Consider the following 13,598-nt stretch of genomic DNA (forward strand, 5'->3'; position numbering starts at 1 on the left):
CCAGAAGTTTGCGTTAGATACAGATTACTCCAGACTGTTCTGTTTTTGACAGATTCTGTTTTTCGTGTGTTGTTTGCTTATTTTGATGAATCTATGGCTAGTAAAAGAGCTTATAAACCATAGAGAAGTTGTAATACAGTAGGTTTAACACCAATATAAATAAAGAATGAGTTCATTACAGTACCTTTAAGTGGTGTTTTGTTTTCTTTCGCTAACGGAGCTCACGAGATTTTCTGTTAAGTTTTGTGTTGTGAAGTTTTCAAGTTTTGGGTAAAGATTTGATGGATTATGGAACAAGGATTGGTAAGAGCCTAAGCTTGGGGATGCCCAAGGCACCCCAAGGTAAAATTCAAGGACAACCAAAAGCCTAAGTTTGGGGATGCCCCAGAAGGCATCCCCTCTTTCGTCTTCGTCTATCGGTAACTTTACTTGGGGCTATATTTTTATTCACCACATGATATGTGTTTTGCTTGGAGCATCTTGTATGATTTGAGTCTTTGCTTTTTAGTTTACCACAATCATCCTTGCTGTACACACCTTTTGAGAGAGACACACATGATTCGGAATTTGTTAGAATACTCTATGTGCTTCACTTATATCTTTTGAGCTATATAGTTTTTGCTCTAGTGCTTCACTTATATCTTTTAGAGCACGGCGGTGGGTTTATTTTATAGAAATTATTGATCTCTCATTCTTCACTTATATTATTTTGAGAGTCTTAAACAGCATGGTAATTTGCTTTAATTTTGAAATTAATCCGAATGTGATAGGCATCCAAGATGAGCATAATAAAAACTTCATATTGAGTTCATTGAATATCATGCGAAGTTTGATACTTGATAAGTGTTTTGAGATATAAAGGTGGTAATATTAGAGTATGCTAGTTGAGTGATTGTGAAATTGAGAAATACTTGTGCTAAGGTTGGCAAGTCCCGTAGCATGCACGTATGGTAAAAGTTGTGTGACAATTTTGACATGTAAGGTGTTCTTTTATTGCTTTCCTTATGAGTGGCGGTCGAGGACGAGCGATGGTCTTTTCCTACCAATCTATACCTCTAGGGGCATGCGTAGTAGTACTTTGCTTTGAGGGCTAATAAACTTTTGCAATAAGTATATGAGTTCTTTATGACTAATGTGAGTCCATGGATTATACGCACTCTCAACCTTCCACAATTTTCTAGCCTCTTCGGTACCGTGCATTGCCCTTTCTCGCCTTGAGAGTTGGTGCAAACTTCGCCGGTGCATCCAAACCCCGTGATATGATACGCTCTATCACACATAAACCTCCTTATATCTTCCTCAAAACAGCCACCATATCTACCTATTATGGCATTTCCATAGCCATTCCGAGATATATTGCCATGCAACTTACCACCGTTCCCTTTATTATGACACGCTCCATCATTGTCATATTGCTTTGCATAATCATGTAGTTGACATCGTATTTGTGGCAAAGCCACCATTCATAATTTTTATGCATGTCACTCTTGATTCATTGCATATCCCGGTACACCGCCGAAGGCATTCACATAGAGTCATATTTTGTTCTAAGTATTGAGTTGTAATTCTTGAGTTGTAAGTAATAAAAGTGTGATGATCATCATTATTAGAGCATTGTCCCAAGTGAGGAAAGGATGATGGAGACTATGATTCCCCCACAAGTCGGGATGAGATTCCGGACTAAATAAAAAAAAAGGCCAAAGAAAAAAAGGCCCAACAAAAAAATGAGAGAAAAAGAGAGAAGGGATAATGTTACTATCCTTTTTCCACACCTGTGCTTCAAAGTAGCACCGTGATCTTCATGATAGAGAGTCTCCTATGTTGTCACTTTCATATACTAGTGGGAATTTTTCATTATAGAACTTGGCTTGTATATTCCAATGATGCGCTTCCTTAAAATGCCCTAGGTCTTCGTGAGCAAGCAAGTTGGATGCACACCCACTTAGTTTCTTTTGTTGAGCTTTCATATATTTATAGCTCTAGTGCATCCGTTGCATGGCAATCCCTACTCCTCTCATTGACATCAATCGGTGGGCATCTCCATAGCCTATTGATTAGCCGCGTCAATGTGAGACTTTCTACCTTTTTGTCTTCTCACATAACCCCCATCATTATACTATATTCCACCCATAGTGCTATATCCATGGCTTGCGCTCATGTACTGCGTAAGTGTTGAAAAGGCTGAAGCGCGTTAAAAAGTATGAACCAATTGCTCGGCTTGTCATCTGGGTTATGCATGATGAGAACGTTTTGTGTGACGAAATTGAAGCATGGCCTAACTATATGATTTTGTAGGGATAAGCTTTCGTTGGCTATGTTATTTTGATAAGACATAATTGCTTGGTTAGCATGTTTGAAGTATTATTGTTTTTATGTCAACACTAAACTTTTATCTTGAATCTTTCGGATCTAAATATTCATGCCACAATAAAAATAATTACATTGAGGAATATGCTAGGTAGCATTCCACATCAAAAATTCTGTTTTTATCATTTACCTACTCGAGGACGAGCAGGAATTAAGCTTGGGGATGCTTGATACGTCTCCAACGTATCTATAATTTTTTATTGTTCCATGCTATTATATTATCTGTTTTGGATGTTCAATGGGATTTATTATACACTTTTATATTATTTTTGGGACTAACCTATTAACCGGAGCCCAGCCCAAATTGTTGTTTTTTTGCCTGTTTCAGTGTTTCAAAGGAAAGGAATATCAAACCGAGTCCAAACGGAATGAAACCTTCGGAAACGTGATTTTCTGAACAAACGTGATCCAGAGGACTTGGAGTGGACATCAAGCAATCAACGAGGAGGCCACGAGGCAGGGGGCGCGCCTACCCCCCTGGGCGCGCCCTCCACCCTCGTGGGCCCCTCGTAGCTCCACCGACCTACTTCTTCCTCCTATATATACCTACGTACCTCCAAACCATCAGAACAGGAGCCAAAACCCTATTTCCACCGCCGCAACCTTCTGTACCCGTGAGATCCCATCTTGGGGCCTTTTCCGGCGCTCCGCCGGAAGGGGCATTGATCACGGAGGGCTTCTACATCAACACCATAGCCTCTCCGACGATGTGTGAGTAGTTTATCTCAGACCTTCGGGTCCATAGTTATTAGCTAGATGGCTTCTTCTCTCTCTTTGGATCTCAATACAAAGTTCTCCTCGATTCTCTTGGAGATCTATTCGATGTAATCTTGTTTTGCGGTGTGTTTGTCGAGATACGATGAATAGTGGGTTTATGATCAAGATTATCTATGAACAATATTTGAATCTCCTCTGAATTCTTTTATGTATGATTGGTTATCTTTGCAAGTCTCTTTGAATTATCAGTTTGGTTTGGCCTACTAGATTGATCTTTCTTGCAATGGGAGAAGTGCTTAGCTTTGGGTTCAATCTTGCGGTCCTCGATCCCAGTGACAGTAGGGGAAACGACACGTATTGTATTGTTGCCATCGAGGATAAAAAGATGGGGTTTATATCATATTGCATGAGTTTATCCCTCTACATCATGTCATCTTGCTTAAAGCGTTACTCCGTTCTTATGAACGTAATACTCTAGATGCATGCTGGATAGCGGTCGATGTGTGGAGTAATAGTAGTAGATGCAGGCAGGAGTCGGTCTACTTGTCACGGACGTGATGCCTATATACATGATCATACCTAGATATTCTCATAACTATGCTCAATTCTATCAATTGCTCGACAGTAATTTGTTCACCCACCGTAATACTTATGCTATCTTGAGAGAAGCCACTAGTGAAACCTATGGCCCCCGGGTCTATTCTCTATCATATTAATCTACTGTTATTTCCATTACCGTTTATTTTGCAATCTTTACTTTTTATCTTTATCATAAAAATACCAAAAATATTATCTTATCATCTCTATCAGATCTCACTTTTGCAAGTGGCCGTGAAGGGATTGACAACCCCTTTATCGCATTGGTTGCAAGGTTCTTATTTGTTTGTGTAGGTACGAGGGATTTGAGCATGGTCTCCTACTGGATTGATACCTTGGTTCTCAAAAACTGAGGGAAATACTTACGCTACTTTACTGCATCACCCTTTCCTCTTCAAGGGAAAACCAACGCAGTGCTCAAGAGGTAGCAATCTTTTGTTTGCTTGTGATCTTGTTTGCATGGTCACGATGTCTCAAGAAAATACAAAATTGTGTGATTTCTCTAATACTAATAGTAATGATTTTAGTAGTACTCTGATTGCTCCTCCCGCCACTAATGCGAAGCCTTATGATATTAATGTCGCTTATTGAATCTTGTTATGAAAGAGCAATTTTCCGGTAATCCTAATGAGTATGTTGCGTCCCAGCTAAAAACTTTCGTAGAATTGCGTGATATGAAAAAGAATAAAAAAAGATGTGGACAATGATATTGTGAAATTAAAATTATTCCCATTCTCTTTGCGGGATCATGCAAAAATTAGGTTTTCATCTTTACCACGAAATAGTACTGATTCTTGGGATAAGTGCAAAGATGCTTTTATTACTAAGTATTTTCCTCCCACGAAAATTATTTCCCTTAGAAATTAAATTATGAATTTCAAGCAACTTGAGCATGAACATGTTGCACAATCTTGGGAAATGATGAAATTAATGCTAAGAAATTTCCCTACTCATGGTTTAAATTTATGGATGATCATACAAAAAAAATTATGCAGGATTGAATTTTGTCTCTAGAAATCTTTTAGATTCCGCCGCGGGTAGTACTTTTATGTAGATTACTTTGGGTGAAGCTACTAAATTGCTTGATAATATCATGGCAAATTATTCACAATGGCATACTGAAAGAGCACCTACCAGTAAAAAGGTTAATTTTGTTGAACAAATTAGTACTTTGAGTGATAAAGTTGATACACTTATGAAATTGGTTGCTAGTAAAAATTCTCCTATTGATCTTTATGATGTTCCTTTTTGTACCTTGATTGAGCAAAATAATGATCCCGTATATGCGAATTTTGTCTCGCGAAACAACTTTAATAATAATGCTTATAGAGGTTATTTTAATCCTAGGCCATTTCCAGTAAGTTCCTCTAATAATTATGAAAATCCCTATGGTAATTCTTATAATAATAGGATGCCCTCTGATCTTGATAATAATATCAACGAATTTATTAATGCTCAAAAAGTTTTCAATACTACGATAGAAGAAAAATTGAGTAAAATTGATGATATGTCTGATAGAATTACACATGATGTGGGAAATCTCAAGACTAAAATTTTACCTCCTAAGATTGATATTAATGAATCAATTAAAGCATTATATGCCTCCATGGATGAGAGTAAGAAAAGAACCGTTATGCTAAGAGCTAAATGAGAATTTTTTGAAAAAACGATTCCTCTAGATTTCCTTCGTAGCAACGATGAGGATATTAAAATGATTAGTGTTTCATCTATTGATTCTTTGTTTAGAAATATTAAACTTGATGATAAGGGGACTAAAGAAGAGTCAACTTTAGCTAGAAGGCGTCCCGTAATTCAGAGGGTGAAAATATTGATAAAAGTGGGTTTGGAGAGGTAAAAACTTTAACTAGTGATGTGTCCACTCTCTTGGATTACAAAGACTTTAATTATGATAGTTGTTCTTTGATTGAGTGCATTTCTTTGTTACAATCCATGCTAAATTCACCCAACGCTTATGAACAAAATAAGGCTTTTACTAAACATATTGTAGAAGCAATGATGAAAGCTTTAGAAGAAAAGCTAGAATTAGAGATTTCAATTCCTAGAAAATTATATGATGAATGGGAACCCACCATTAAAGTCGATATTAAAAATTATGAGTGCAATGCTCTGTGTGATTTGGGTGCCAGTGTTTCCACCATTCCAAAATCTCTATGTGATGTGCTAGGTTTTACCAATATAGATAATTGTTCTTTCAATTTACACTTAGCGTATTCTACTATTAAAAAGCTTTTGGGTAGAATTAATGATGTTCTTATTCTTGCAAATAGGAACTGTGTGCCCGTTGATTTTATTGTACTTGATATTGATTGCAATCCGTCTTGCCCCATAATACTTGGTAGACCATTCTTACGAACTGTAGGTGTCGTGATTGACATGAAAGAAGGGAATATAAAATTTCAGTTTCCGTTAAAGTAGGGTATGGAGCACTTCCCTAGAACTAGAATAAAGCCACCATATGAGTCGATCATGAGGGAAACCTATGGAACAAAAACTAAATATTACAATACTTGAAACTATCCAGTGTGCCTAGCTAGGGGCATAAAACAATAGCGCTTGTTGGGAGGCAACCCAATAATTATCCTTTAAATTTTTGTTTCTTTTCTATTTTTTAATAAACACACAATTATGCTACTGTTATGATTGTGTTTTTATGTTTAATTTAGTTTTTGTGCCAACTAAAGCCTTTAGGATTATGTTGGATGATAGTTGACTTATTTTGTGGAAAAACAGAAACTTTTGTGCCCAGTTCTGAAATTTTGTAAATTCACATAAACGTGTCTTCGATCTGATTTTTTCAGATGATTTATATACAAATTGAACACGTCTTACTAATTTTTCAGAATTTTAGAATTACAGAATTATGAAGAATATTCAGGTTGCTATAGACTGTTCTATTTTTGATAGATTCTATTTTCATTGCATTGCGTGCTTATTTTGATGAATCTATGGATTGTATCGGGCGGGTAAGCCATGGTAAAGTTAGAATACATTAGTTATAATGCAATACTAAAATATGAATGGGTTTGCAACAGTACTTAAAGTAGTGATTTGTATTCTTATACTAACAGATCTCACGAAGGTTTTGTTGAGTTTTGTGTGATTGAAGTTTTTAAGTTTTGGGTGAGATCACGATAGATGAAGGAATAAGGAGTGGCAAGAGCCTAAGTTTGGGGATGCCCGAGGCACCCCAAGGTAATATTCAAGGACTCCCAAGCAACTAAGCTTGGGGATGCCCCGGAAGGCATCCCCTCTTTCTTCTAACGACCATCAGTAATTTTACTTGGAGCTATATTTTTATTCGTCACATATCATGAATTTTGCTTGGAGCGTCTTGTATTATATGTGTCTTTGTTTATTTTTCTTTTTAGTTTGTCACAATCATCCTTGCTAGACACATCTATTTGAGAGAGCCATAAGTTTATTATGATTTGTTAGAATTGCTCTATGTGCTTCACCTAAAAAAATTGAGCTAGGCAATTTTTCTAGTGCTTCACTTATATCTTTTTTAGCACGGTGGTGATTTAATTTTGAAGAAATATGCTCTCATGCTTTACTTATATTATTTTGAGAGTTAGTAAATTTTGAAGAAATATGCACTCTCATGCTTCACTTAAATTATTTTGAGAGTTGATATGAATTTTTTTTAAGAAATATTTATGCTCTTGTGCTTCACTTAAATCTTTTTGAGAGTTGATAATAGTAATGGTAATTTGCATGATATATAAATTTAGTCCAAATTGATGAATATTCAAGAGGGATATTATAAAAACTTTCATGAAGATCATTGGACATTAAAAACTTGATTCCTTGCAATATTTGCGATATGGAGATAGTGATATGTGAGTCATGTTGGTGAGAAATTAGGCTTTAGTAAGTTTTGGTGTTAAGGTTTGTGATTCCCTATGCAAGCACGAAAGTCAATAATTATGCACCAAAATTATATCCTACTTGTGGTGCATTATTCAGTGCTAGTTATGTTTAATTCGTGTTTATGATTGTTTTCGTTTTTTGGTTGGTCGCTTCTCAATCTATTTTCTAGCCTTCATTTGTACTAAGCGGGAATGTTGCTTGTGCATCCAACTCCTTAAACCAAAGTTGTGCCAAATGAGTACACCATAGCTACCTATATGCGGTATTTCCATGTCGTTTAAGTAAATTTGTATGTGCCAACTCTAATATTCAAAATGAATTTCCGTTTTGTGTGCCCGTACCGCTCATGAAGCGGCAGGGGGTGGCCAATATTTTCCATGCTAGGTATTTTATTCTCACGACGAGTGTTTATTCACTTGTCATTGCACAAGAGTTTGGCAGGTAATAGGGATGAACAGTCCTGAAATGAAAAAAAGTATATATTTTTTTAATAATAAATTCCTTGAAAAGTGTTGGTATGGAAGGCACCCGTGGATACGGCTAGCCATGGATTGTGTAAGAATGGTGGAAAGAAAATAAACTTTATTTTCTGTTCGGGAACCACCTAAGATTTATCTAGCATGGAAGATACTGGGAATTCTCGGTCGTTTTCGTTGATAGGAAAAGCATGCCCCTCAAAATAGTTTTATCTCTCAATTTAAGCTATGAGCTCAGGCACCTCTACAAATCTCTGCTTCCCTCTGTGAAGGGCCTATCTATTTACTTTTATGCAATTTTTATTTTTATTTTGAGTCTCCATCATCTCTTATAAAGCACCAACTAGGGAACACTATTGTCATACTTGTGCGGTTGATGTAGCTAATATTTGAGTGTGTTTCATGAATGGATCAATGATTGAGCATAATGCCTAGGGATAACTTTCTTTAGCATTGATATTTTGAAAGACATGGTTGCTTGTTGATATGCCTGAGTATTGATGTTTTCATGTCAAATTATAGACTATTGCTTTGACTCATTCAAGTCCAATGTCCATACTACAAAGAAAATATTATATGATGAATATGATAGGTAGCACGCCACATCAAAAATTCTGTTTTTATTATTTACCTACAAGAGGACGAGTAGGAATTAAGCCTGGGGATACTTGATACATCTCCAACGTATCTATAATTTTTTATTGTTCCATGCTATTATAGTATCAATCTTGGATGTTTCATATACATTTACAAGCAATTTTATATCATTTTTTGAGACTAACCTATTAACTTAGTGCCCAATGCAAGTTGTTATTTTTTGCTTGTTTTTGACCTTGCAGAATATCAGTACCAAAGGAAGTCCAAATTCAACGAAACTTTTTGGAGATTTTTTCTGGCAATAAGAGACCCTGGAAGCTTCGAGAGGCCACGAGAAAACGAAGGAGTGGCCCACTAGGCACCAGGGCACGGCAGGGGCCTCTAGCGCACCCTGAGACCTAGTGGGGCCCAGGAGCCTCCGTTTGACCTAACTCCGCCTCTATAAATACTCTAAAATCAGGAAACCTACAAGGGAGTCCATGAAATACTTTTTTCGCTGCCTCAAGCCTCTGTTCTTGGGAGATCCCATCTGGGGCCTTCTCTGGCACTCTTCCGGAGGGTAAAACGATCATGGAGGGGTTCTTCATCATCCTTGCTGCCCCTTCGATGATGCGTGAGTACTTTACAACAGACCTATGGGTCCATAGTTAGTAGCTAGATGGCTTCTTCTCTCTTTTTGATTCTCAATACAATGTTCTCCTTGTTGTTCTTGCAAATCTATTTCATGTATTGATTTTTTACTATGTGTTTGTTGGGATCCGATGAATTGTGAGTTTATGATCAGATCTATCCATGAATATTATTTGAGTTTTCTCTGAACTATTTGATGCATGATTAATATAGCCTTGTATTTCTTCTCCGGTTTATTGGTTTGGTTTGGCCAACTAGATTGATTTATCTTGCCATGGGAAGAGGTGCTTTGTAATGGGTTCGATCTTGCGGTGCTCAATCCCAGTGATAGAAAGGGACATGACACATATGTATCGTTGCTATTAAGGGTAACAAGATGGAGTTTATTCATACGTGAGTTTATCTTGTCTATATCATGTCATCTTGCTTAAAGCATTACTCCGATTTTCCATTAACTTAATACACTAGATGCATGCTGGATAGCGGTCGATGTGTGGAGTAATAGTAGTAGATGCAGAATCGTTTTGGTCTACTAATCTTGGATGTGATGCCTATCTATGATCATTGCCTTGAATATCAATTGTCCAACAGTAATTTGTTTACCCACTATATGCTATTTTCTCGAGAGAAGTCTCTAGTGAAAACCATGGTCCCGGGTCTATCTTCTATCATATATTAAAACTAAAAAATACCTTTTCTGCAATTTTGTTCTATTTTTTTATTTTGTATTTTTGTCAGATATATCTATCAAAAACTATACAATTTAATCTTGCTCGTAACCTTTGAGGGATTGACAACCCCTCTATGCGTTGGGTTGCAAGTATTTGTTGGTTGTGTGCAGGTGTTGTTTACCTAGTGCTGCTTGGTTCTCCTACTGGATTGATAACATTGGTTTCATAACTGAGGGGAATACTTATCTCTACTGTATTGCATCATCCTCTCCTCTTCGAGGAAATCCCAACGCAGCAAACAAGTAGCAGTGCCGCCCATGGAGGTTGTGCCGACCACGCCTGAGGAGGTGGCCACGGATGAGGATGTGGTGCCGAAGGATTCCCCTAGCGGCAGGCGTCGTAACTACGACCACTACCATGAGGGAGGTCCAACTCACTTCTGCAAGGTGATCCTTGCCCCTCAGCTTGAGTGCATCCCGATGCCACTGGACTTCACCAAGCACTTCCCGACCGTGTCCACAGAGTTCAAGCTCAGGACGAACATCGGCTGCTCATGGAGGGTGACTGCCCGGCTGATGGATGACAGAGTCACCCTCGATTAGGGTTGGGCCCCCTTCGCCGCCGTCCATCAGATCAGGATCGGCTACATGGTGACGTTCAAGCTGCTCACTCCCAACACGCTCAAGGTCATCGTCTTCAACCGACGGCATTGAAGTGGTGACCAAGTGCGGGAGGCACGACGACACCTTCGTCGTGAACGTTTAGGACAACCCTTCCTATGATCTAGTTGGTTTTAGTTTCTTATTGTACTGCTTTGCGTTTGAACTTATATGTTTAACTATGACACTGTATTTAAAACTGCGGCTTGCTATCGTTTACAACTATCTTCTGTTGTGTGTGTATGATTTATTCTTCACGCCGCTGTGTGCTGGTAACCTCATCACCTCGCCGAAGAGGTTACCAAACAACATGTGTAGCATGAAACCAAACACCGTGTAGTTGCATGAGCTGAGCCAATGCAGGCAACCAAACGTTGCGTGAGCCGAGCCAATGCGGGCAACCAAACGCTATGAAAAAATTGCTCCCTTATGCAAGAGGACTAGATGCGGACAACCAAACGAAATGCAGGTGTTAGTTTTCTACTTGTTTTACCTCAGCCAGGCTCCGTTGAGCCAGGGTGAGCTAGCCAGGCCCGGCTCACAAGGCTACCAAACACGTCCTTGTTGGCTCGCTGCACCTACAGTCAGGAGTTCTGAGACCGACGCTGAACCTCTGCAACCTTCCTACCAAGCATCCACCATCGGCTGTGTCTTCACCCTGACAATTGGACCCAGGCTGGGTGAAAGGAACGCCATGATCTTTGATTGATGAGAGTGAGGTCGAAAGCCAACGAGAGGTCTTCGCTACTAGTCGGTGCTTCCATGGCCGCGGGGTCGATCGGGCAGGGGCCATCAGACATGGGTCCTCCTGGTCGTGGGATAGTACTGGAGGGCCTGTTTAGCTGCGGCACCCATCAAAGCCCTTCATTGTTTCAGTCTCGCATAGCCTTTCCTTTGTGTAAAAATTCATCTACAAAACTTTGTTTCCAGAAGAAAATTCATTTTAAAAGCTCATCCCAAAAGAAGCTGCACATAACGTTGTTAAACTCTACGTTTTGCGTTTCACTGGGCAGCTAAGGAAGGAACAACGATGATAATGTAGCGCTACTGAGAAGATGAAACATTTCCACTCATATCAAATGAGCAACTTACATCGTTGGATCAACATTCAAGTTCGCCTAGGTTCATTTGAAAGGTACACACATCTAACAGGACACTAATTCACACTGGCCACTCGAAAGTCTACCTTCAGTCCGCTTTCATCTTCATCAGAACTTCAGTTTGACCAAGTGCTCCCTTTCACCATACAGAAGTTTTCAACTCAACCTAAAGATACGAAGAATCGTTGTGGGTGACCGAACAGCTTCGGCGGTGGACAAGGGCAGGGCAAAAAATTCATCACAAGGGCAACACTTCGCTCAAAGGTTGAAGATCTGAGCTGGCCAGCTACGCTTCCGGCCATCTGAGCTGATTCCCATGGTTTCGATTGAGATGTCTATGTTGCGGTGCTCAGAGGCCCTCAAGATGCTGATGCGGGATCTGATTGTCGCAGCTGGGCACTCCGCTGAGCCAACGACTGATTTCTCATTTGTAATCGCTATGGGCTCTTCAATGGTGAAGATTGTTTGCAACCAGTGAGTTGGCGAGGAGAAAGGAGACGTGGAGAGGACCACAGGTTTGTCCTTGCAGAACCTGCTGGTGAAGCCTGTGTCAAACCACAAGACAATGTTGTAGCACCAGGTTACTCCTGGCACAGCCACGCCACTTTCAGGAAGCCTTAGCTCCAAGTAGAACGGTAGTTGTTAGCGGTAGTACCGCCCTGCCTTCCTCTACTACCGCGGGTTCTGGCTATTGTTCAACACCACGCGGTAGTACCGCTGGTGGGAACGGTAGTACCGCTCCGGCGGCACTACCGCCTGCCTGAGTTGAACTCAGTGGCTAGAACTTCCGTGCCAGCGGAAGTACCGCTCACCCCGAGCGGTACTACCGCTTGTGCTCGGGCTGTGGGTGCATAACGGTTGGATTTCATCCCCCACTATATAAATGAGTCATCTTCCCCAAGTTGACTTACCTCTTCCTCCCTCAAGCTTCATTGTTGCTCACAAGCTCATTCTCGCCCGATCTCTGTCCCTAGCCAATCAAACTTATTGATTCTTTAGGGATTGCTTGAGAAGGCCTAGATCTACACTTCCACCAAGATAAATTTGATTCCCCCCACTAATCCATTGCGGATCTTGTTACTCATGGGTGTTTGAGCACCCTAGACGGTTGAGGTCACCTCAGAGCCACATTTCATTGTGGTGAAGCTTCGTGGTGGTGTTGGGAGCCTCCAATTCGGTTGTGGGGAGAACCCCAACCTTGTTTGTAAAGGTCCGGTTGCCGCCTTCAAGGGCACCACTAGTGGAATCACGGCATCTCGCATTGTGTGAGGGCGTGTGGAGAATACGGTGGCCCTAGTGGCTTCTTGGGGAGCATTATGCCTCCACCCCTCTCCAATGGAGACGTACTTTCTCTCAAAGGGGAGGAACTTCGGTAACACATCCTCGTCTCCCCCGACTCCACTTGTGGTTATCTCTTACCTTTACTTTGTGCAAGCTTTACTTGTGTTGTTTATCTTGCCTGCTTATGGTGTTGTTATTGCTAGCATCATATAAGTTGTTCACCTAGTTGCATATTTAGACAACCTATTTGTTGCTAAACCTAATTTGTTAAGAAAAGAGATTGCTTGTTTATCTATATCCAGAAAGAGATTGCAGCGGGATTCTCAACTGATGCAATTATTGATGAATTCAATACAAGTGCCCTAGGCAACTAGTAGTTGATATCAATGTTTTTTTGTCAAATGTCCTACAGTAGATGAATGTAAAATTGCGAATAACGTGTGTATTGTTTGATCTACCCGTTGGGTATCTAATGGGTATGGGTACCCGTCGGGTATGGGTTTTTTTTTTGCATGGTAATATGTGTCTCATTCATATCATAAAGATCAAAGTACAAGTCACGTAAGGACCGACATGACAAAATTGAAAAGATAGGAGAACATCTCTGAGCTT

This window comes from Aegilops tauschii, chromosome 2, assembly GCF_002575655.3.
Source record: "Aegilops tauschii subsp. strangulata cultivar AL8/78 chromosome 2, Aet v6.0, whole genome shotgun sequence".
NCBI lineage: Eukaryota > Viridiplantae > Streptophyta > Magnoliopsida > Poales > Poaceae > Aegilops > Aegilops tauschii.